Below are 22,195 nucleotides of genomic sequence, written 5' to 3' on the forward strand. Positions count from 1 at the left end.
GGAATACTCTTCTCTCTCTTTCTCCCTCTCCTTCAACATAGCATTAGAGATATTCCCATATTGGCAGCACCACCCTGCAGAGAATTTACTGTGCCTGGTGTTTCAGAAACACTCGACATTTGAATCTGTTCCTTAATTAATACTGTTGTTTCCAACAGGCTTGGCACTTTTGTGAAAAAAGGGATCCCCCGTTCAACACAACTAAAAATATTTGCTCAGCAGTTTCTAAAAGAAATCTTGTGAACATGTACCTGGTGAAAATAGCAGGCACTTTGTGTGCCCAGGTGAAGATTAATCTGTCAGCGATTCTCCACTATTCCAGGAATATTATGACATGTGCTGTTTGCGTTATGTGCCTACAGCTTTTCTAAGGAAGGTCATTTCCAGGCTTAGTTTCCTAGCTCATATAACTAAGTATCTTGCCAATACACAGACCTACAGTGACCTACAAAACCATTATATAATTATCCATAATAGTAAAAGAAAACTATTTTGTTACCCCATTGAACAAATATTTCCATGAGTAGGGCCCTACCAAATTCACGTCCATGAGAAACATGTCACATACCATGAAAATGGGTGTTTGTGTGCTTTTATCTTATCCTGAGGGATTTCACAGGGGAAAACCCAGTGTTTCTCAAATTGGGGGTCCTGGACCCAAAGGGAGCTGCAAAGAGTTTGCAAGCTTATTTAAGGGGAATCCTAGCATTGCCACCCTGACTTCAGAGCTGGATGGCCAGAGAGTAGGGGCTGTTGTTCAGGTGCCCAGCTCTGAATGCAGTGCGCCCACCAGCAGCAGTGCAGAAATAAGGATGGCAATGATTATGCATAGTAATTCATTAAAGGGTGACATGTAAGGTGTGATAGCCAGTAACTCGCTCTTTGCAATGGTTATGCTGACCAGTAGGTAAGGAAAATATTTCAGGAGCTATGAACTTATATTGGAAAATTATGTATCAGTGAGTTAGAGCAGGTTATTGGGAGGTGACCCAACATATTCCTTTTAAACAGGCAATGTTACTAGAAAAAGCAACGAGGAGTCCTGTGGCACCTTAGAGACTAAACAGATTTATTGGAGCATAAGCTTTCGTGGGCAAAGACCCACTTCGTCAGATGCACATTACCCAAGAAATTCTTCAGTGTGTTTTGCATGCCTGATTTTTATTCTGAGCACACAAAAACTATCCCATTCTAAGCTGCCGATGGTGAAAAGTGCAGATAATTGGCAGAAATCCCAGAATTTCTAAAACTGTGGCTTGGGGAGGGAGGAGAGGGAAGAGAGAGAGAGAGTGTGTGTGTATGTGCGCCGCACGCGCGAGAGCTGGTCACAACCCACGCATACTGATTACAGCTTGGCTGATACTGAGCATGTGTGAATTGCTTCTAAGAATATAACAGTATCAGTATATTAAAAAAGAGCCAGCAGGCCCAGTTCGAGAGAAAGAGTCGATTGAGAAAAGACGGATGTATTAGAAGCCAGCCAGGGGAATCAAAGAAGAGCTGCTGAAAGAAGTTAGAAAAGCTGCAACAGAGAGAGAGAGAGAATATCAGAGCAGAGCAAAGCTAAGCAAGAGCTGAACAGCAACAATGATTAAAGAAAAATACCAAAGGATTTATAAAGCAGCCACAATAATTTTTAAAGGGACAGCAATGGATTTATAAAATAAGCCTGCCAGTTTTTTTAAATAAACTCTAGCCATGGCAGAAGGGGGGATGTGAGGGGCAGGGTGGGGAGCAGAGACCGCTTCAGCCCAGCTGGGATGGAGTGGTACCTCTTAATTGGTTAATTTGAACTTCACATTTAACTGATTAACCAATTACATGAAATTTTACATTCCTACTGGATCCGTGATATTATAGCCCAAGGCCTCATCTAAAAGTGGAAAACTGAAATTCCATTGCAGGGTGGGTGCAAGCAAAAAGCTTGAGATTTGAGGAGGTGCACTGAAAGATCGGAAGGGAGACAGAGGTGAAAGTTAACCCTATATGATAACCCAAGTTTTCCAGGGCCTGCCTCTACATCAGCTATTTCTAGCCTCTGTAACAGACAGGCTGTTGGATCAGAGGAACCATAGTTCTGATCCACCAAGTTCATTTTTATGTGACATTGTTCCTGTAATGGAACTAGTTGCATAAGTCAAATCCGGAGGGATCACAATACAGGAATGTGTCCAAAAAAAAAAAAAAAAAAAAGAAGTCACTATTCCAAATTTAAGAATTGGTCATGCTGTTTTTCTTTGCACTTTCCTCTACCTCCACAGTATCAGTCACACCCTCTCAGATTCCCTCATATGTCAATGCACATGTAGGACTCCGAGAATGTATTTGTAAAAAGACTCAGGTTAGACTCTTTTACCCCAAGTTAAATCACTTTTCACCTCACCTCTAGATTTCACCCATGGACTCCGACTAATTTCCATCTAATTGCAACGTCATAGAGATGAATATAGCAAGCTATAAAAAAGGCAGCTTAACAAGCCTCAAACATCTGACAGTAACGTTGCTCCAATAAAATGCAATATGCTGATCCTTGCTTATAAAAACCTCTTTAACTTCAGAGTTAATATAACACATTGAGTGTGATTTTTTTAGATTGCTTCCCAAGGCACTTCCCAAACTGCATGCCTCACATCTGCATCTAAAAGCATCATGGCCAGGGTCTATGGTTACTTCAGACTCTATAAACTCTGCATATGCTGTATGTGAAATTGTAAGTGTTTACACCATTAACACTTTTCAGCTGGCTTTTTTTCTGCTATTCTCTGTTTCTTGCCAATTTCCAGTTACCTCCAGAACCTGATCCAAGAAAAACATGATAAATATTAATAACCCTCTGGGATCGCTGACCAACCTACCAACTTCTCTCTTAACTATTTCTGCCCCATCCTGTGGTGAGACTTGTGCACTACAACATGGACAGGTTCTTTTCTGATGCTTCAAATATCAGCCTAATCCAAGGCAGGCATAAGGGAACCACCCATATACATTCAGCCTCATGGAACAATTGGTGTTAGAGCCTGATGTATCCTCTCCATGTTCCAGAAGCGAGTAAAAGAGAAGAACCAAAAAGGTCCCTGAAGCAGTGTGGAAGTGGGAAGCACAAGCAGAATGCTTACACCACCTCTGAATGATGCCTGTGGAACAGGACCAGCCTTTGGAGCAGATGGAGGCACTAGCTGAAAGAAGTTGCCTTTTGTGGTGTGGCTCCCTGTAAGCAATATGCCACTTCTGAGTGGAAAGCTCTGTAGCATTTAACATTCCTGGAAGCAGCAATACCTGTCCTCTGTGACTTCAATCCCACACACAGAGTGGGGAAGAATGATTCAGAAACAGCAGTACAGGGAGTGGGGCTAGGAGTGCAATGGCTGCCAACCCTGCTTCTGTGGAGTATCAAATACTTGAGTAACTGTTAAAATTTGATGCGGTTACATGACTATTCAATTGCCATGTTTTAGCATATATAACCCACACTCGTGTGTAACCCGCACTCATGTATAACCCATGTTTTCTCTTTGCTGTGTATAAAAGATGTAGATTACCCATGGACGTGAATAACCAGCGGGATCTATAGGCTAATTCACGGTAATTGCACATACCAGGGGAAACAGAGAGTGCAGCGCAGGCAAGTTGGCCAGCCTGCGGGAGGGGAGCTGCACTAACATCCAGGCCCTGCGCAGCCGCAGCCAGGCACAACCCACCCTCCTCCAGGCGGGGGAATGGAGAGCACAGCACAGGCATGCTGGAATCAGGCATTAAATTCTTTAATTTAATTCTGTATTCATTATCAGAATTTTTCTGGCTGTTATGGGCGCTATTAGGGTGGCACACCTATCCCCCAAAGAACACCGATTTCATGGGGGCTTCCATAATCTGGGGGGAATGTGTGTGCATTGCAAAAATGGCTGACATTCCCCTTCCACAGAATAACCAAGGCCCAAATTTCAACCCCATTGGAACCTATCTGAGTGTTCTCCTCCTCTTTCTTTAGAGCTGCAACTTCTCTGCTAGCTTGTAAAGGGGAGGGGTTGGAAGGGTGGAACTTGCCATGTTCAAACAGATTTACTTACAGATCTGCAGAAGGTGCTTGCAGTTATACAGTTAGGCTGCCTAAAATAACTGTGCTACACAATAGCAAGTAGTTACCGCTAGTGTTAGACAGTAAAAAAATCTAATTGGACTATCATCAAGATCCCAGGTTGCAATTGCAAAATGAAATCCTAAGGCACCCGTGATAACTGGTGATCACTTAAAAGATCCTGAAAACTCATGGAACCATATTCAGTTTTAATACACTAAATGAAATGAGCTGCCCCAGACTTACCAGAGAGAAGGCAGTAAATCCTCTAACTCCTATAAAATTTCTCCCTGAAAGCTGTTATGAAGGAATTTAGAAGATGTTTCCATCCTCGTTAAAAGCCTTGTAGAATGCAGCTGTTGCAGCATTTCAGCAATTTGTTATGTAGTTGACAGACAGGTTTATTCCAAGCAAAGGCTCCTTGCTTGGCACAACACATGGTATAAGATACTACATGTCAAACTGAGCTTCTTGTAAGGCTATAGGCAAGACATATTTGAGGGTACATCACAATTTCAATTAAAAAAGCTGGATGATAAAATGTATGTTCCTGCTCATATCAATTCCTGAACAATTTGATTCTAAGCACATATACTAAATTGGGACAAATTAATTATGGAATAAAAACAACTTCCTTAACTTTGCTTTCAGCTTTTATAGCCTTAAAATGCTGATTCAAAGCATGGTTGCATGGGGCAAAATAAATGCACACGTTACCTCAAATCAGGTGCACTTCTGGTACAACATTCACATGAATCTGAGCTACAACAGAAAATAGTGGTTGTAGTGCAGCTCTAGTGCACAATGGAAAAAATGGCAACTAGCCAAGAAGAAAGTGAAAATGCTAAACTTGTCAAGCTGATCAATGCTAAAGAGCAGCCACTGCCACTATCAGACAGACCTAAGTCATTTATTCAGAAGAAAACGAGACAAAACTTTGCCAAGAGATAACCAGCAAACATTGTGTATTAGTAGATTGGGGTATTCAGAATCTACTTCCTCAAGCAGTGACTGAAATTGATGGTGATTAAGAGCTTAAGCAAGAACGCAATTGACAATGTGAACAACCAGACCCATTGCAGTTCTGAGTACAGTTCCACAAGATTGTTCACAAAGTGCCTTCTGATGCAAAATGCAATGAAAGTTCAAAAGTGGGTGGTTCAGCTGTTCTGACAAGAGAAAGGAATCCCCTGTATTTGCCAACCATGCTAGGTGTAACGTCTGTACACACAAACACAAGATTATCTAACTGTATTTCTTTCTTGTTTACAAAGTTCATCACAGTTTTACAGATGTCTTCACCCCTTGTTTGATTTTTCATTGGTAATATCTTGATATTTTCTTCATGTACAGCATTTCCACAAATATATCATCCAAGAATACACAACTGATTAATATCACGTCAGCTATCTTGTTCAAAGCAAATGAAAAATAAGTAACTGCACTCAAAGTTTGCATTTGTTCTTTGTCAATTTGATGGGCCATTTTCACAGCTGTGTCATGAACTATTTATGCTGATAATGACATATCTTGAATTTTCTGAACGATTTTTGTCCTTGTGAAACTCGTCAAATAGTTCATGCCCATTTTTTAGCATGCATCTCTTAATGTAATCCCCATAAATGAAAAGCTTCCCTTCTTGAATAATGCTGTATGAGCCCGCAAAACTTGTGGAGTTTAAGTTCTCACACCTTTTTTTGACCAGGCCAGCAGGCTATTTTGTCCAATGTTCATTTTCTGTTGCAGCTTCCTGCAAGCTTTTTTTCATGTGTCGCCATTGGGGTGCAAATGCTGCATGTTTTGTCATGAAATTTATTTTTGTTTGTTTGTTTGAGAACAGTCTCACTACAAATGAGGCTGTGTGGAGATCCAGACTGAAGTTCCCTCTAAGCTATGTGGCTGAGCAGCTATGTTCTGAGCCCCATGCAGAGATTCACAGCTCCACCCGCAGGCAGGACAATCAGCTGATCAACAGGGACTGGGCCTCCATGAACAGAAGCTAAATGCTGCCTGCCCCCTGCTTGAATGGAAGACTATCAGCAGAGATAAGCAGGGAATGAGTGGCTGGGAGGAGGAAGGGAATAATTAATTGGCTTGGAGGAAAATCCATCTGCCGGAGGGGAGAGAGAGAGAGACAGAGGCAGAAACCCAGCAGTCTCTTCAATCCTCCTGGGCTGTCCTGTAAGGAGCTGTCTGCTTGGGATAGGTGGGGGAAAGAGGGAATGATTGAGTGCTGGCATCTGTGCAGTGAGGTGGAGGCAGGGGGCAGTTTGTTTGGAGTACTGACTCACTGCAATGCTCTCTGCTAGGCTGGTTTGGGGGGTGGAACCTGGGGTGGGTGTGTGTTTGCTAGGAGGACATTTGCATGATTACATTTCCAACAAAGGTTGCATATAGGTGTTAATGACTTAAGATAAGAAAAAAAATTGTTAACAGTTTCAGAGGGGTAGCCGTGGTAGTCTGTAGGTCAGCAGTTCCCAACTTTTTCCAGATGGGGACCCATGTTGACAATTCAGGAAGACTTGGTGACCCAAGGTAATTCAAAAACAGGGGGAGGAAAGGGAGCAGAGCCACCTGGGGAGACATATGGCGACCCATATTTGGGTCCCAACCCACAGGTTGGGAAACCCTGCTGTAGGTGAAAAAATGTTAAAAAACAGCAAATAGTCCTAAGGTGGGGTAGGACTATTGGTTGTTTTTTAATTCTTTTAAAAGAATTTTTGAAAGTGTTGCAGATATCTAAACTCTGAACTTAATGATTTTTTTTAAAATTAATACATAGTCAATTGTGTTTCATTAAGGCCAGATCTTTGCTATCTGCTAGAGTTCTGGCTTTTATGAGTTAGAAGTAGCAAGTACTAGGTGTGATGCTAGTTGTTTTGTAGGATGAAACCTTCTTTGTAAGTTCTTTGAAACATGCATCTGTCTACAAACCTTGAAGCCAGGTGTTAATTTGTTCTGGGGCTTCTATTCTTTCTCCAGCAGAAAAAGGCTCATTCCCTACCTTTGTACAGCACCTCTGTAGTCACTAAGGCTATTTTAATATATAGGCTACCCTAATTATTAAAATAGCTGATAACTAACATCCCCATTGCTATGTTAATTTCTGAAATCTGATGGCTTCTCAGAGGCCTATGTAAACTAGATGATTAACTTAGCCTAGTTCCTAACACAAAACCAAGTACATCATAAAGACTATAATTAGCAACTGTGGGTGAAAGCAACTGTTCTCAGCTAAGCAGAAATCCTGACTTGGAGGGATAAGACAAGTTTAAGAATTTTCCATTCCAATTTTAAAGACAGGATATGTTGTACAGAGATGTTCAGTGATTTGCCCACGGTCACATAAAAAAAGCCAGTAATTGTACCCATATTTCCTGATAACCAAACTTATGCCTTAGCCATAAGAGCAACCTTTGTCCAGTTAACTAAATTTCAGTTAATTTTATTTTTTTTCTTGTAATATTTTTGATCAAATCCAGTCACTGGCAAAAAATTTCTTGGCTTACCATATTGGAGACATTAATCCTTTAAAATATATATTTCATCCAAATTTTAGTAATGGAATGTTCAGAGTCTTTTCAACACAATTTAATAGATTTATTGACTATCATAAAAATAAACTGCTTTTATTTGGGATTAAACATTTGGTCACATCCCCAGTGAGTGAAAGGGATATGTTTGAGAGACCAATAAAGCAATTTACTAGCCTAAAGTTGCACATTTATGCTTCAATAAACACCATAAACTTAAGTCACACTTCTGTCTGAAATATTTTTACAGTATTATTAAAAGTAACTACTAGATTCTGAAGAAAAAAAAAGTTTCTCTGTGTTCCCCAGGTCCACGATGGATACATTTGACAACACTTTGCATTTAGCCAGTTTCACTGCATTCCTTTGTATAGTCAGACAATTTCCTCATTGCTTATGTACATCTTTCACACAGCAACATAGTGGTGGAGGGAGAAAAAACTGCATTCTTTTTCAAAAATTGTCCGGTGGACTCAGCGGTAGGTGTAAATGTTTGAAAAACTTTAAAACACATTATTAAAAAGTATCTATATTGATTTCCATCTCACTTAAATGAAGCTCTTTTATGTTTGCATCTCTCAAATACAGAAAGGATTAAGAAAAAAAGCATCTTTCTACAAAGTCCAATTTGTACAGGTAGAAAACTTCATCTCTTAACAATTGCCCCTGTGACTCTGCCACTGTACAGAACAAATGTTGAACTTTCCGAACAACTCCCAGCTTAGACTTCACATACTCCCTTCCAGTCTGGCAACATGCATTCTGGTATGTTTTCAAAATGTCCTCTTGACACATGCTTTTGCACTTAGAGCTGCATCTGCTACCAATTAGCAGTAGATACTGTAGCTTGGTTTTTAAAAGCGGCCTCTCAATGAATAGAAACTAACCTGCCATTGAGCGATGCAGCCCATTTACATTTCTCTCTCTCTCTCTCTCTCTCTCTCTCTTTTGCAAGATACATTTGGGTACTGCACATGCACACAGAACAATTTGAATCCTGGCAAGGGCACCACCAGTTCATCTGCACAAAAATTTCCAGTATTTTTAGTATTCCCAAAATGATTTCTCTTGCTTCTCTGCAAATTGCAAGTCATACAGACATCATTCCATACACACCCATCACAGACATTTTCTAGTCACAGCAGTTAGATTGGAATCTAGATTGTTAGCATTTGAGGCTTTTCTGTGTAGAATTACAATGGGTGTGAGAGCTGAGGACTTCTGAAAATCAGGTCAGTTCTTTTTAGGTTTATAATCTTTGGCCATGTGTTTGACACCTATACAAATGCATTTTATATATATATAAAGGCTCCATGCAACTGCTGCTATAATTTGGCTTCAATGGTACATACAATATGATGGGGACTAATTTGGCTACAACTATTCAAGAGAGAGATCTTGGAGTCATTGTGGATAGTTCTCTGAAAACATGCACTCAGTGTGCAGCGGCGGTCAAAAAAAACCAAATAGAATGTTAGGAATCATTAAAAAAGGGATAGAGAATAAGACAGAAAATATCTTATTGCCTCTACATAAAACCATGGTATGCCCACATCTTGAATACTGTGTACAGATGTGGTTGCCTCATCTCAAAAAAGATATATTGACATTGGAAAAGGTTCAGAAAAGGGCAATAAAAATGAGGGGTTTGGAATGGGTTGCATATGAGGGATTAAAAAGACTTGGACTTATCATCTTAGAAAAGAGGAGACTAAGGGGGGATATGACAGAGGTCTATAAAATCAGGAGTAGTGAGGATAAAGTAAATAAGGAAAAGTTATGTACTTATTCCCACAATATAAGAACTAGGGGTTGCCGAATGAAATTAATAGGCAGCCGGTTTAAAACAAAGAAAATGAAGTTTTTCTTCACTCAGCACACAGCCAACTTGTGGAACACCTTGTGATGCAGTGAAGGCTAGGACTTTAACAGGGTTTGAAAAAGAGCTCAATAGATTCTTGGAGGTTAGGTCCATCAATGGCTACTAGTGATGATGGGTAGGAATGATGTCCCTAGCCTAGGCTTGTCTGGAAAAGAGTGACAGGGGAGGAACCACGTGAGGATTACCTGTTGTGTTCCCTCCCTCTGGAGCATCTGGTATAGGCCACTGTCAGCAGACAGGATACTGGGCTAGCTGGACCGTTGGTCTGACCCAGTACGGCTGTTCTCATGATAGAGAAACCTGCTTATGGGTTGCTGATGCAGCTATGTAACAGAGCGAGAGGTCATTCCATCTGCTGCATTCTGCACTTTTAAATATACAGGGATTTTCCTGTGGCTTAGGGGGTTATTTTGAGTCAGTTGCCCAATGGGACTTGTGTTCTATCCATCTCAGGGAGAGAGTTCACATTTGTTAAACTTAAAAAAACAACAACAAATACTCTGGTACACTTTAAATACTAACAAAACATGTAGATGGTATCATGAGCGTTCGTGGGTACAGCCCACTTCTTCAGATGACAGGAGTATTGAATGTCCAGAACCATTCTCTCTTTGGTTGTTTTTCATTAAATATGGCAGAACTGGCCCCTGGAACATGGGGAGAGCGGGAGAAGTGAAATGATATACTTTTTTCCAGTTCCATTTTGTGTACCTGGAACAGTTGGAGAAAGATTAATTGCTGGACATATGGCAGATTTTGAAGTACCCTGTTTCTCACAGAGGGAGCTCTTCTTCAGTGAGGCACAGCAAGGATACAACATTGTCTTCCCTAAGTATAATGCTCTTGACCTCATTGAAGTCAATAGGACTTTGTCACTGCCTTTAACTGAACTGAGATTTGTCACAAAGTGAAGCATTTGGGGTGGCTTCACACAACTCAGTGGAATGAAGACATTTCTAGGAAAAAACAAAACAAAACCCCTCCACATTTTTGAACCGCTTCAATGCATTTAGCAACAGAATTCTATTGTCTTTAACAGGAGTTCAGTAACTAAATACACAGGATGGGAAAACAAATCCAGAATAGAGACAGAGGAGTCTTGCCACCCTTGCAGAATTGCCAATGCCACCTTATTCTGGAAAGTTTGGTGGATGGGATTTCAAGAATGTTTTGAAGAAGGGGATGAGAAAGGGTACTCCTGCTTAAAACCACCTGTTTTTTAAAGATGCATTTGATCAGAGAGGTCATGGCCTCTTTAACAATATTAGCTGCCAAAATACATTCCTGGCAGAAAATTCTTTACCCATAAGCATTTTCAAAACTGTCTTTTGCCAGAGAGAACATCCCAGAATATAATGGAACAACAATTTTAGTGCCTAATACTTAGTACAGAAAACACATACCAAATTAGGTGTCAATAAACATGCACACATCAAATGGGACAGTCATATAACTCAACATTAATTAAAAGACTGCAGACATTTTAGTCCAAAGCTGTAAGCATGGAATATTTGGCACCAGTAAGATATTTGTATTAAGATTCAAAGCATATACATTCTGGTTTTTCAAAAGCAGGATTTTCCCAAACGGAATCATTCCAGAGTTAAAGCAGCAAGATGCATTTTCTCAAATGAGCTGGTTAACAACATGTACTCATGAAAAAACTAAAAAACACTTTTGCAGCCTGAGACAGACAGTTTCTGCCCCCACGCTCTGCCAGCTTTTTCTGGAACTCTCTTCTCTTTTGTTCCCATACTTTGACCCTGGTGCTTTCCAAATGAGGATTCTGTCCCACCCTCCCTCCTTCCTTTCAATTGCTCATTCTTTTACATTTTTATTCTCTCATCCACCCTTTGCTGACCAGACCCATTCTCTCTGTAGACGCTAATGGTATGAACTAACTTTTTCCTTTGGGAAACCAAGTATTTTCTCTCTCACTCTGACATTTATTTGCCCCATCTAGTGGTCAAAAGTTGTTTACTTTTTAAAATATTGTTACAACTGTCCATAGAGGTATAATTTTTGTATCATAGCTAGAAGGATCCATTTAGAATACACCTCTCTACATTCATAGCTACAAAATGGCACAGATTTGACATTCTCTCTCCACACATTGCACTTTTATTTTACCTTTCGAGCAGCCACCCTTTCAATTTTGTCTGTAAAAGCCATCGCCGGCTTTCAGTAAGGACAATATTAAAAATCACAAATTATACTTCATAAATAAATTAAGCTGTCTAGACATGATGTGCCAGGAGCTTTTGATCTCAGTAAACAAATAGAGATATAAATCTTTGCATGCCCTGTAAACACAAGTGAAAAGCTTAATATTATATTTAGTTGCAGGCAAAAGACATCTGAAACAAGGGGCGGACATAAGCTAGACAGGAGATGCAAACTACAGATACTTTTCAGTCTCAGCATGAATGCAGCTCCCTTTTATCAGCACATTAGTATTTCTGTATCAAATGCTTAAAGAGGAATGTACATTATTAAACTAAAAATCATACATAAAAACATCTGAAATAAATAACAGATTTAACCTTTCATTACAGGTCACACAAGGGTTTGATAAATAAAATGGTTTAGTATTTAAAACATTGCAAATGTTTCACACTAGTGAAAAATGATTCCTCAAAGAATTATTTAACTTGATCTACTGCGGTTATTCATGCTTTTAAAAAATAACACACACTACTAATGGGAAAAATATAAGTCATATTTTTCTAGACTTTGTTCATCTGAATACTTTGCCTGCAACATAAATTAATTGTGATTAGAATTAATCTGATTGTAGCTACTGAGCTGTACTTTAAAACAAAGGCTGAAAATTTATTTTAGTAGCCGCCTTGTTGTGTATATAAAAAGAAAACCAAACAGACAAAAAAAAAAAAAAAAAGCCAAACAAACAAATAGTGAGACAGTTTACATTTAAAAATCGAAAGCAGGACCTACTTTAGTTACAACTTTCATGAAAGGTGTTGTATAATTAATTATTTTCTGTAACATCTTCGATATAAATTGTATTCTCTCCTTACGTGCCTGAAAACACCACTGCCACACTCCCCCACTAATCACCACAACAACTCCATAGTAAAACACTTGAATCTGTAAGGCTTTAGATCAAATAAATTATTCTCAATTCTCGAGAATCAGTGAACTGGAATCATGCAGATCACAAAACCCATGATGAAGCACCCGCTGGTTAGTACAACCCACCCTAGGCTACGTCTAGACTACAATGGGGTATCCGTAGTCTAGATGTAACCCCAGTGTAGATACAGCAGAGCTGAGCAACCTAAGCTAGTGACTAGGCTGCCTGAGTGGCCCTCCATTTCACTGGGCTGCAAGATTGTTGTAACCAAGATGGTCTCCTGAGATAGGATACTTGCACTTGAATACTAGGGATGTAAGAAGATAGTTACCTTTTTAAACATGTAACTGCTAAAAATTTTAGCAGTTGCACATGCTGTGGGCTCTGCAGTATAAAGCTTAGATGTTTATACTTGTAAAAACAACAAGGATGTGGTGGCACCTTAGAGATTAACAGTTTTATTATGGCATAAGCTTTCATAAACCGCACCTTATGCCATTATAAAATTGTTAGTCTTTAAGGTGCCCTCCCGAACTTGTTTTTGCTGAAACAGACATGTCTACTTCTCTGAAACCATTTATATTTGTGTTGGCTCGATTAGAGCCAATGTGAATATGCATATACAAGCACCATACTTCTAAATCATGGTGTGTGGAACCTGTGCCAGTGTTTGGTGGGAGTGCAAGGGGAATCATTACCTAGATGTAGGGTTGCCAGATGGTTAGATGGTTTAATCAAAAATACCAAACACGTCCCCCCCCCCCCCCAAAAAAAAACACCGGGAAAAAAATTCTGTTGGGAGGGAGAAAGGGGGAGACCAAAGTTGTTAAACAACAACAACAACAAAAATTAAATACAATTTTAAAAAAAATACAGCATTAAAACAGCATGCCCTTTTAAGTGCGTGCAGAGTACAATAGGGATAGAAAAAGGGAGCGGTTGAGCACTAAGACCCAGGGAAGGCATTGCTTCCCCTTGCTTCAGGTCTTGGGCTTTTGGCAGGTGGCCATCTTCTTTTCTTGGTCGAGCCAGAAGACAGCTTCCCTGTGGAACCAGGTAAGCAGGGGCCCGGGAGCGGGAAGGCTGGGCGCTGGGCCCAGTTGCTGAGTGTGAAAGGGAAACCCTCCCAGAAAATAGCAGACATTTTCTGAATTTTTTTTAATCAGACAGTAGGCGAAAATACCGGACAGTCCGGGTCAATACCGGACAATCTGGGTCAATACCGGACACCTGGCAACCCTACCTAGAAGAGTTCCTTCTCTCCTTACAAAATATCTGGAAACACCATAGTCCCCTTCACTGCATGCTCTCCAGATGACTTGAACTACTATAATTTTTTTATTTGCTCAGTAGGATTTTACCATTACAAAGCAAAATCCATCCCAATTTAGCAACTATCATTTATCTAATCTGATTTGCAATATTTACAAATTCATAAAAGATTTGCTGATTACAGTACAGTGTGACAGTGTGTACTTTGCCACAGAAACGAAAATTCTTCTCTTTAAAATGTCCATTTAAAAATACTAACTAAGCTGTTAAAAAAAAAAGATTTTTGCCAGATGCATGCAGTTATGCAATGGGTCACGCCTATCTTATGTGGAAAGGTGAATCACATAAAGGAATCTAAAGACAGATAAATGGTACTGAAAGTATTTTCGTTTTAATGGTTTGAAAGACATAAGCATTTTCATTCATCTGGTGATATTGGTAGTGTAATCTGTCACAGCTCCACTGACTTTTAATGATTTACAACAGCTGAGGGTCGGGCCAAGGTTCCCTCTAAGCCCTTGTTTCTTAAACTGTGTTCTGCGGAACACTGATGTTCCATGGAAAACTCACAGGTGTGCCATGACTGTTTGAGGAAAAATAATGGCTGCTAGAGCTGCTGAGACGCAGCAGGTGGTGTCAAGGGTGGAAGAGGTGAGCGAGTGGTGATGCAGCTGGAAATAAGGCAGGGCTACCCCCATTCCTTCTCACGTGCTTCCGTGCCCAGCTTGCAATCGCCTGGGAAAGCTCCACGCCTCGGCTGTGCCCCTTGTCAGAGGGGAGGAGCATTGCAGGGCCAACAGCAGGGCCAGATCTGATTGGATGTCTCTACTGCTGGTCTGGGGATCCTGCCTGCCAGGGGAAAAATCTGCCCTACAGCTGCCACCCCAACCGGGTCTTTGTACTGCTGCCTTTAGCCCTCATTTATTACCCAGGACAGCTGAGGTGGACCAGATACAATGTTCCTTCTTTGTTGGACAACTTTTTTTTTTATTTAATGGATAAGCGATTGACAGGTTATGTTTGGGATATTTAGATTAAAAAAGATGTTCCACTTTTCAAAAGATAATTAAAAAGATACTTAAATTATCATTGGGCAGTGAGAGAATATTGTCGTTGTCAATAAAAGTACTGTCTAGTGCTCAAGGGGCAAGGTGTGTGTGTATAAGATTTTTTTTTTGCTCAACCAAAAACTCTTGGTGTTTCTCATAAAAAAAATTATTTGGTGTTCCTCAGTCTTAAAAAGTTGAAGAAACACTGCTCTAAGCTGTACTACAGCATAGCCCCACAGATGCTTAGTGAGCCCCACCCAGGGCTGTCTGGTAGGGACACCTCCCACCTGGGAAAGACTCACTTCTCTGTCCTCAGCAGGGAGCTGCTGCTGTAGCTAAGAGAGAAGTGCCCTTCCCCCAGCCAAGCTGCTCTGTGCATGAGCGTCTGGGTGGGGCTCATTAAGCAGCTGTAGGGCCATGCAGTTTAGAGTGTACCTTGGATCTGGTCCATCAAATTTGACAGATAGTAAATTGTGATGAATAATAATTAATCATATTAGAAAAGGCTATTACACCCCACTTTGTGGGCTTACATGAAACTTTAGAACTCACACATTTATGTTTATATATGGATTTTGATAGTGCATCCTGCCAAGGTTTTAATGTCATGTCAGATAGCATCAGGAATTTACTGAAACAACACTCCCTCCCCCGTCTTTGTAAGGATGTTCATTCAAGGCTACACTGCCAAGGCAAGAAATGTGTTGTGTTAACTTTATTCCAGTGGAGGGAAGTTTGCCTTTAAAAAGATTTGTTTCTCCACAATATTTATTTCTATATTTTCTCTACCCTTTGAATTTATGTAGCTGACTGTTTGTTTAGCTTGGTCACTGTCTTTGGTCCATCCCCTCCAGGGTCCCTAGGATTGGCCGCTGTTGGCAGACAGGCTACTGGGCTAGATGGACCTTTGGTCTGACCCAGTATGGCCATTGTAAGCTCAGGGTCGGGGGTCTCAGTGGACCACCTTGATTTTCATGCAAACCTGCTCCTGGGTGGGCAGGCTGGCAGCTCTCCTGCCGTAGACGGCCACTTTCCTGTGCCTAGTGCGGAGGTCGTGGACGAGGTCCACGATGTCCGCACTAGACCAGGCAGGTGCCCGCCTCTTGCGGTCCCGGGCAAGCTCCCGGGAGCTGCCAGCCTGGTCCCGGGAAGAGGGGGAGGGCTGGGGGGCATCGGGTGGCTGACTCGAGCTGTGCCAGGTGCAGGGTCTGCTGGCTGGGTGCTGGCAGGCTTGCACCTGGCATGGGCACCGTAGCCAGCCCGTGCCCCTTTAAGGGCTCCGGGGCCGGGAGGGGGGCAGTAGAGTTTCCCTGGTGTTGGCCAGAGTAGCCACCAGGCAAAGCAGGGGAGGGCTAGCCTCCCACTAGTTCGAATTAAGGGGCTACACACCCCTTAAGTCGAACTAGTAAGTTCGAACTAGGCTTAATCCTCGTGGAATGAGGTTTACCTAGTTCGAACTAAGTGCTCCGCTAGTTCGAATTAAGTTTGAACTAGAGGAGCGCTAGTGTAGCGCCTATCAAAGTTAATTCAAACTAACGTCCGTTAGTTCGAATTAACTTTGTAGTGTAGACATACCCTCAGGCTTCAGCTTCATTCCCAGAAGATGAGGCTTGGGGTGTTTCACTGCACTCCTGTAAATCCAATGCCTGCCATACTTGACGGATGATCTGAAACTTGCTCACAGCCCCCAGTGGGCCTGCAACGCCAATAGAGAACCACTGACATAGATAAGCCCAAACTTACAGTTTAGTTCAGGTTGGACCTGCCTGGTCCAGCACCCTCGGGACCTGAGCTATCCCAGGGTATGTCTACACTACCCTCCTAGTTCGAACTAGGAGGGTAATGTATGCATACCGCACTTGCTAATGAAGCCCGGGATTTGAATTTCCCGGGCTTCATTAGCATAAGCGGGGAGCCGCCATTTTTAAATCCCCGCTGCTTCGAACCCCGTGTAGCGCGGCTACACGGGGCTCGAACTAGGTAGTTCGGACTAGGGTGCCTATTCCGAACTACCGGTACACCTCGTTTCACGAGGAGTACCGGTAGTTCGGAATAGGACCCTAGTCCGAACTACCTAGTTCGAGCCCCGTGTAGCCGCGCTACACGGGGTTCGAAGCAGCGGGGATTTAAAAATGGCGGCTCCCCGCTTATGCTAATGAAGCCCGGGAAATTCAAATCCCGGGCTTCATTAGCAAGTGCGGTATGCATACATTACCCCGCTAGTTCGAACTAGCGGGGTAGTGTAGACATACCCCCAGACCAGTTAGCTGGACCAGGGGAGGTCAATGCTGCCCCACTCCCAGGCTCCTCTCCCTGGGGTTCCCTGACCTGCTTCTGCCTGGCACGGCTCTGCACCTTGCTGCCCACCTACTGTCCCAGGGTCTCTTGGGGTTCCTGGCACGAACTCCTGCCAGTCCCGCTGCCACCGAGTGTTCCTGGCTGGGGCTCCCTGCCTGCAGGGTTCCCTGCTTCCAATGGGGGTTCCCCAGCTGGGGCACCTCCAGACACCACACCCTGCTGCTAGGGCCGCCCTTCTGCCACTGGGGATTCTGTGGGTTCCCCGGCCAGGGCCACTTGCCTCCACTAGCCTCGCTTCAGCTGGTGGTTTGCCAGTGGAGGCTTCCTAGTCACCCCGACCCCGCTGTCACCAGGAGTTTCCCAGGGTTCCTGGCTACAGCCACCCAGCCACACGCAGCTCCACTTCAGCTGAGGGTTCCCTGGCTGGGGCCAACGTTCCTCAGCCACATGGCTCCACTAAAGCTGGGGGTTCCTCAGCCGGGGCTGAATTCCCCAGCTGCGCCTGACCCTGGTGATGCTGGGGACTTCCCAGCAACCACCTGCTCCATTGATGCTGGGGATTCCCGGCCAGGCTGGGGGCTACCCAGATCCCCAGATGTTCCTGTTCCTGCCAGGGTACCCCAGCCCGTGTTGCTCTGGGGCTCTTTGGTCCAGCAACATCCATGGCCCTACGGACCAGAGAGTCCCAGATTTGGGAGGATCAACTGTATCTTTCCTTTTTTGCTGGCAGTAGAGCAAAGCAGTTAAATGTTGATTTGGCCTAGAGTCTGAATTACCCGGTAGCAAGGGAGGATGATCACACAAGGCAAGGCTTGAAGCATTTGGAACATATGTGCCCATGCTATCCTAAGTTTCTAGGACTGCACCTTTAAAGATATAATCAGGAAAGAGATCTTGGAGTCATCGTGGATAGTTCTCTGAAGACATCCACGCAGTGTACAGCGGGGGTCAAAAAAGCAAACAGGATGTTAGGAATCATTAAAAAAGGGATAGAGAATAAAACAGAGAATATCTTACTGCCCTTATATAAAACCATGGCACGCCCACATCTGGAATACAGTAATTCCTCATTTAACACTATAGATGCCTTTCTGAAAATGTTTGTGTTAAGTGAAAACGTGTTATGCGGGGTCAATTTCCCCATTGAAGATAATGGAAATTATGAGGGTTGCGTTTGCGCTTGCGGCTCCAGCTTGCACTTCTGAGTACCTGGGACTGGGACAAAAGGTTGGGGGAAAAAGGGGACTGGGAAGGTGTTTGGCTCTGGGGAAGGGAAGAGGAGGACAGGGGAGGGGGCTTGCAGCCGGTGACTGGGTTTCCCCAGCTGGCTGGTCATGGGCAGCTGTGTGGGGCTTCCTCTGCCTCCTTACAAAGAGGCGGAGGTTTGCCGCTCGCCATGCAGTTTCCCAGTGACCTGCTGTGGCCAGACACAAGGCATCTGGCCAGAGGGGGTCACCGGGGAACGGCACTGCGAACGGCAAACCTCTGCCACTTTGCAGGGAGGCAGGGGAAGCCTCACGCAGCTGCTGGCCACTGGCCGCCCTGAGGCGAAATCATATACTTGCGGGGACGGGGTCGTGCTGTTTGAAAAATGTTCCCCCCCAAAAAATCATACTATCGCAAAAATGCGCTAAGCGGGCACGTGTTAAGTGAGGAATTACTGTACTGCGTACAGATGTGGTCTCCTCATCTCAAAAAAGATATATTGGCAGGGCTTGACAAACTATAGAATCTACTCACCAGTGGCGAGTAGATTTCAGCCGCGCGCCTTATTTACCGACGGTGCATGCATGCGCAATGCGGCTCTTACACATGTGCAGTGCAGAGCTGGCGAGCGGCTTTCGCCGCTTTTTGTCAAGCCCTGTATATTGGCATTAGCAAAGGTTCAGAGAAGGGCAACTAAAATGATGAGGGGTTTGGAATGGGTCCCATATGAGGAGAGATTAAAGAGACTGAGACTTTTCAGCTTGGAAAAGAGGAGACTAAGGGGGAATATGATAGACGTATATAAAATCATGAGTGGTATGGAGAAAGTGAATAAGGAAAAGTTATTTACTTGTTCCCATAATGTAAGAACTAGGGAGCCACCAAATGAAACTAATGGGCAGCAGGTTTAAAACAAATAAAAGGAAGTTTTTCTTCACACAGCGCATAGTCAATCTGTGGAACTCCTTGCTTGAGGAGGTTGTGAAGGCTAGGACTAGAACAGGATTTAAAAGAGAACTAGATAAATTCATGGAGGTTAAGTCCATAAATGACTATTAGCCATTATAGGTAAGGAATAGTGTCCCTAGCCTCTGTTTGTCAGAGGATGGAGATGGATGGCAGGAGAGAGATCATTTGATCATTACCTGTTCGATTCACTCCCTCTGGGACACCTGGCACTGGCCACTGTGGGCAGACAGGGTACTGGGCTGGATGGACCATTGGTCTGACCCAGTATAGCCATTCTTATTGTTATTATGTTCTAAAGAATCTGCATTCCCCCCCCACTCCCAAAACCATGTGTGAAATGGTTTGAGACAGATTTTTTTTATACCTCTACCAGATTTAGTTTACTATGTTTCACTATGCTTTGTGAACCAACTATTGTAAACATCTGGAGTACCAAATAATTCTCGCTGTTTATAAAAGCCAACAGAACATGTTCAAACTTTAAACAACGAAGGGAAATGAATTCTGTTCAAAGGATTTAAACTGTCTTAATATATGTACAAAGTAAGGCAGTTTGAAAAATGGGAACACAGCATATCTTTAAGGCTAAGTTAACATGATGAAAGCTCACAGACATGGATGGAAAAAATAAATCAAATCAGAACAAAAATGTATAAAAATCCACACTGATGTTTTGCACACACTTTAAATACAGGGATTTTATTTCTTAAAACACTTTCTAGTTATTTTTTTAAATAACTTGTTTATAGGTTACTGATTCCATGGGCTGTCCCGCTGCCCGCGTGCTCTGCGGCTTTGCTCCTCGTCTCCCTGGTCTGCTGGGGGGGAAGCCCCCCCCCCAGCAGACCAGGGAGACGAGAAGCAAAGCCGCGGAGGACCCGGGCGGCGGGACCTCGGTGCGTCTCGGTCCGCCGCCCGCGTCTCCCTGGTCTGCTGGGGGGGGGGGGGGGGGCCGCAGCTAATGTGCCCTCCCCCCCCCCCCCAGCAGACCAGGCTTTTCTCCGGACGCCTGTGGTAGAGCAGCTGGGGCTCTGCCGGTTGGTCCTGCAGCGCCGCTCTGGGTGCTACTGGACCAACCCGGCAGCACCCCAGTTGCTCTGCCCCAGGCATCCTGATTCAGCCGCTGCTGGTCAGTTTCAGCAGCGGCTGACTTGGGGACGCCTGGGGTTCTTAAGTTGAATCTGTATGTAAGTCGGAACTGGCGTCCAGATTCAGCCTGTTGAAACTGATCAGCGGCTGATTCCAGGAAGCCCGGGGCAGAGCAACTCTGCCTCAGGCTTCCTGTAGTCAGCCGCTGGTCAGTTTCAGCAGCGGCTGAATCTGGACGCCGGTTCCGACTTACATACAGATTCAACTTAAGAACAAACCTACAGTCCCTATCTTGTACGTAACCCAGAGACTGCCTGTATAACGTCAACTATCCTATACTATGAGATATTGCACAAAGCAGAAGCAAATACTTTACATCATACACATAATTATGACATCACTACATGTCAAGTATGATCAGAAAACTCCAATTAATCACCAGCATGATTTTAGTTACCAGATGTCCACTTACCATGTGTGTGTCCCGCCATTTCAGTTTTAGTGTTACTTGTCCATAAAAAGGTTCAGAATTTTAAACAGACAAGATTTTCTAGGTGACAGTGCCCCATTATTTTTTATTTTAAGGAGGGGGAAGTATGGGAGTTAGGTCCCTCATGGGATTTTCAAAAGCTCCTAGGTACCTTTAAAAGCCTGGCCTAATGTTACTACATGAATCACACCCCATACGTTGTTTGTTAAGGAAACCCATGTCAAACTTGGCCTCTTCCATTCCCTCTCTCATAAACAAGTGACATGCCAGTCATGCATTTAAATGAAGAGGTGCAAGTTTTTTCCCCTTCATTATTCTGGATGATACATTAAGGAAGAAAAAAATCCATGTGCATCACGTCCTCCCACGTTTGGCATTTTGAGCAACAGCCTAGGGATGTTAAATTTAGATTACTAGGCTAATTGAAAAGTCAATGCAATTTGCATTGACTATTTGATTAGTCGATAAGGATGCTTCTACTTAGTCGATAAGGATGCCCTGGGCATGATACTACACTTGAAAGGTGAGAGTGCTGGGGGAAGCACGGGACCAGCGCATGACTCAAACAGTCCCCCACTGGTCCCATGCTCCCTGCGGCATTTCAAAACGGCAGCGCCACATGGAGCCCAGAGTCATTGAAGGAATCCCCAGCTGACCCCAGGCTTCACACGGCACTTCTGCTTTCAAAAGGAGCAATGTGGAAGTGCCTATCAACTAGTTGAGTAGTTAGTGAAAATTCCATTTACTACTCGACTAATAAATTAACCGATATTTAACATCCTTAGTAACAATGCAGCTTTCTCCATAAACCTGACTTGGGGAGAATGTCTAGAGCAATGATTCTTTAAAACTCTTTGTGTTGTCGACATCAAGCGTCTGAGTGCAATCCCATGTCTTAAATTAAAAATGTAAATACCAAGCATATAAGCTTATCGTTTTAAAAGAATGTATCTTTTCTTACTGATTTTAAAATACGAATTGAATTAGTATTATAAGCCAAAAAAAAGTTGTTGTAAAATAATACTGGGGAGGATGCAAAGAAACTTTGTCAATATCACTTTTCACAGCAGACCTAAGACCCCATTGACGCTCTTACTTCTATGCTGCTGGTGGTAGAAGGCGCTACCTTCAGAGCTGGGTGGCCATAGAATGATTGCTGCTGTCTGGGCATGAACCAGCAGCAGGGCAGAATTGCAGAGGTAACAATGGCAATGCCATAGCAGGCCACCTTCACTTCT

General features: G+C 43.1%; 1 protein-coding gene and 1 long non-coding RNA gene across 9 annotated transcripts in view; one reads left to right on the plus strand and one right to left on the minus strand.

The window, feature by feature from the left end:
• The window catches only part of GHR (growth hormone receptor), a 208,044-nt gene that overhangs the window by 60,982 nt on the left and 124,867 nt on the right, over nucleotides 1–22,195 (minus strand). The window lies entirely within an intron of this gene.
• LOC142829958 (uncharacterized) overlaps nucleotides 8,787–22,195 on the plus strand; it is a 31,370-nt gene continuing 17,961 nt past the window's right edge. The window contains exon 1 of one of the 2 annotated variants that reach the window (XR_012904932.1): nucleotides 8,787–8,840. This is a non-coding gene — a long non-coding RNA (uncharacterized LOC142829958). Of the gene's footprint in view, nucleotides 8,841–13,575; nucleotides 13,641–22,195 lie in introns of those variants that run through there. The other variant, XR_012904931.1, reaches the window with a different exon arrangement.

Source organism: Pelodiscus sinensis, chromosome 6 (assembly GCF_049634645.1).
Source record: "Pelodiscus sinensis isolate JC-2024 chromosome 6, ASM4963464v1, whole genome shotgun sequence".
NCBI lineage: Eukaryota > Metazoa > Chordata > Testudines > Trionychidae > Pelodiscus > Pelodiscus sinensis.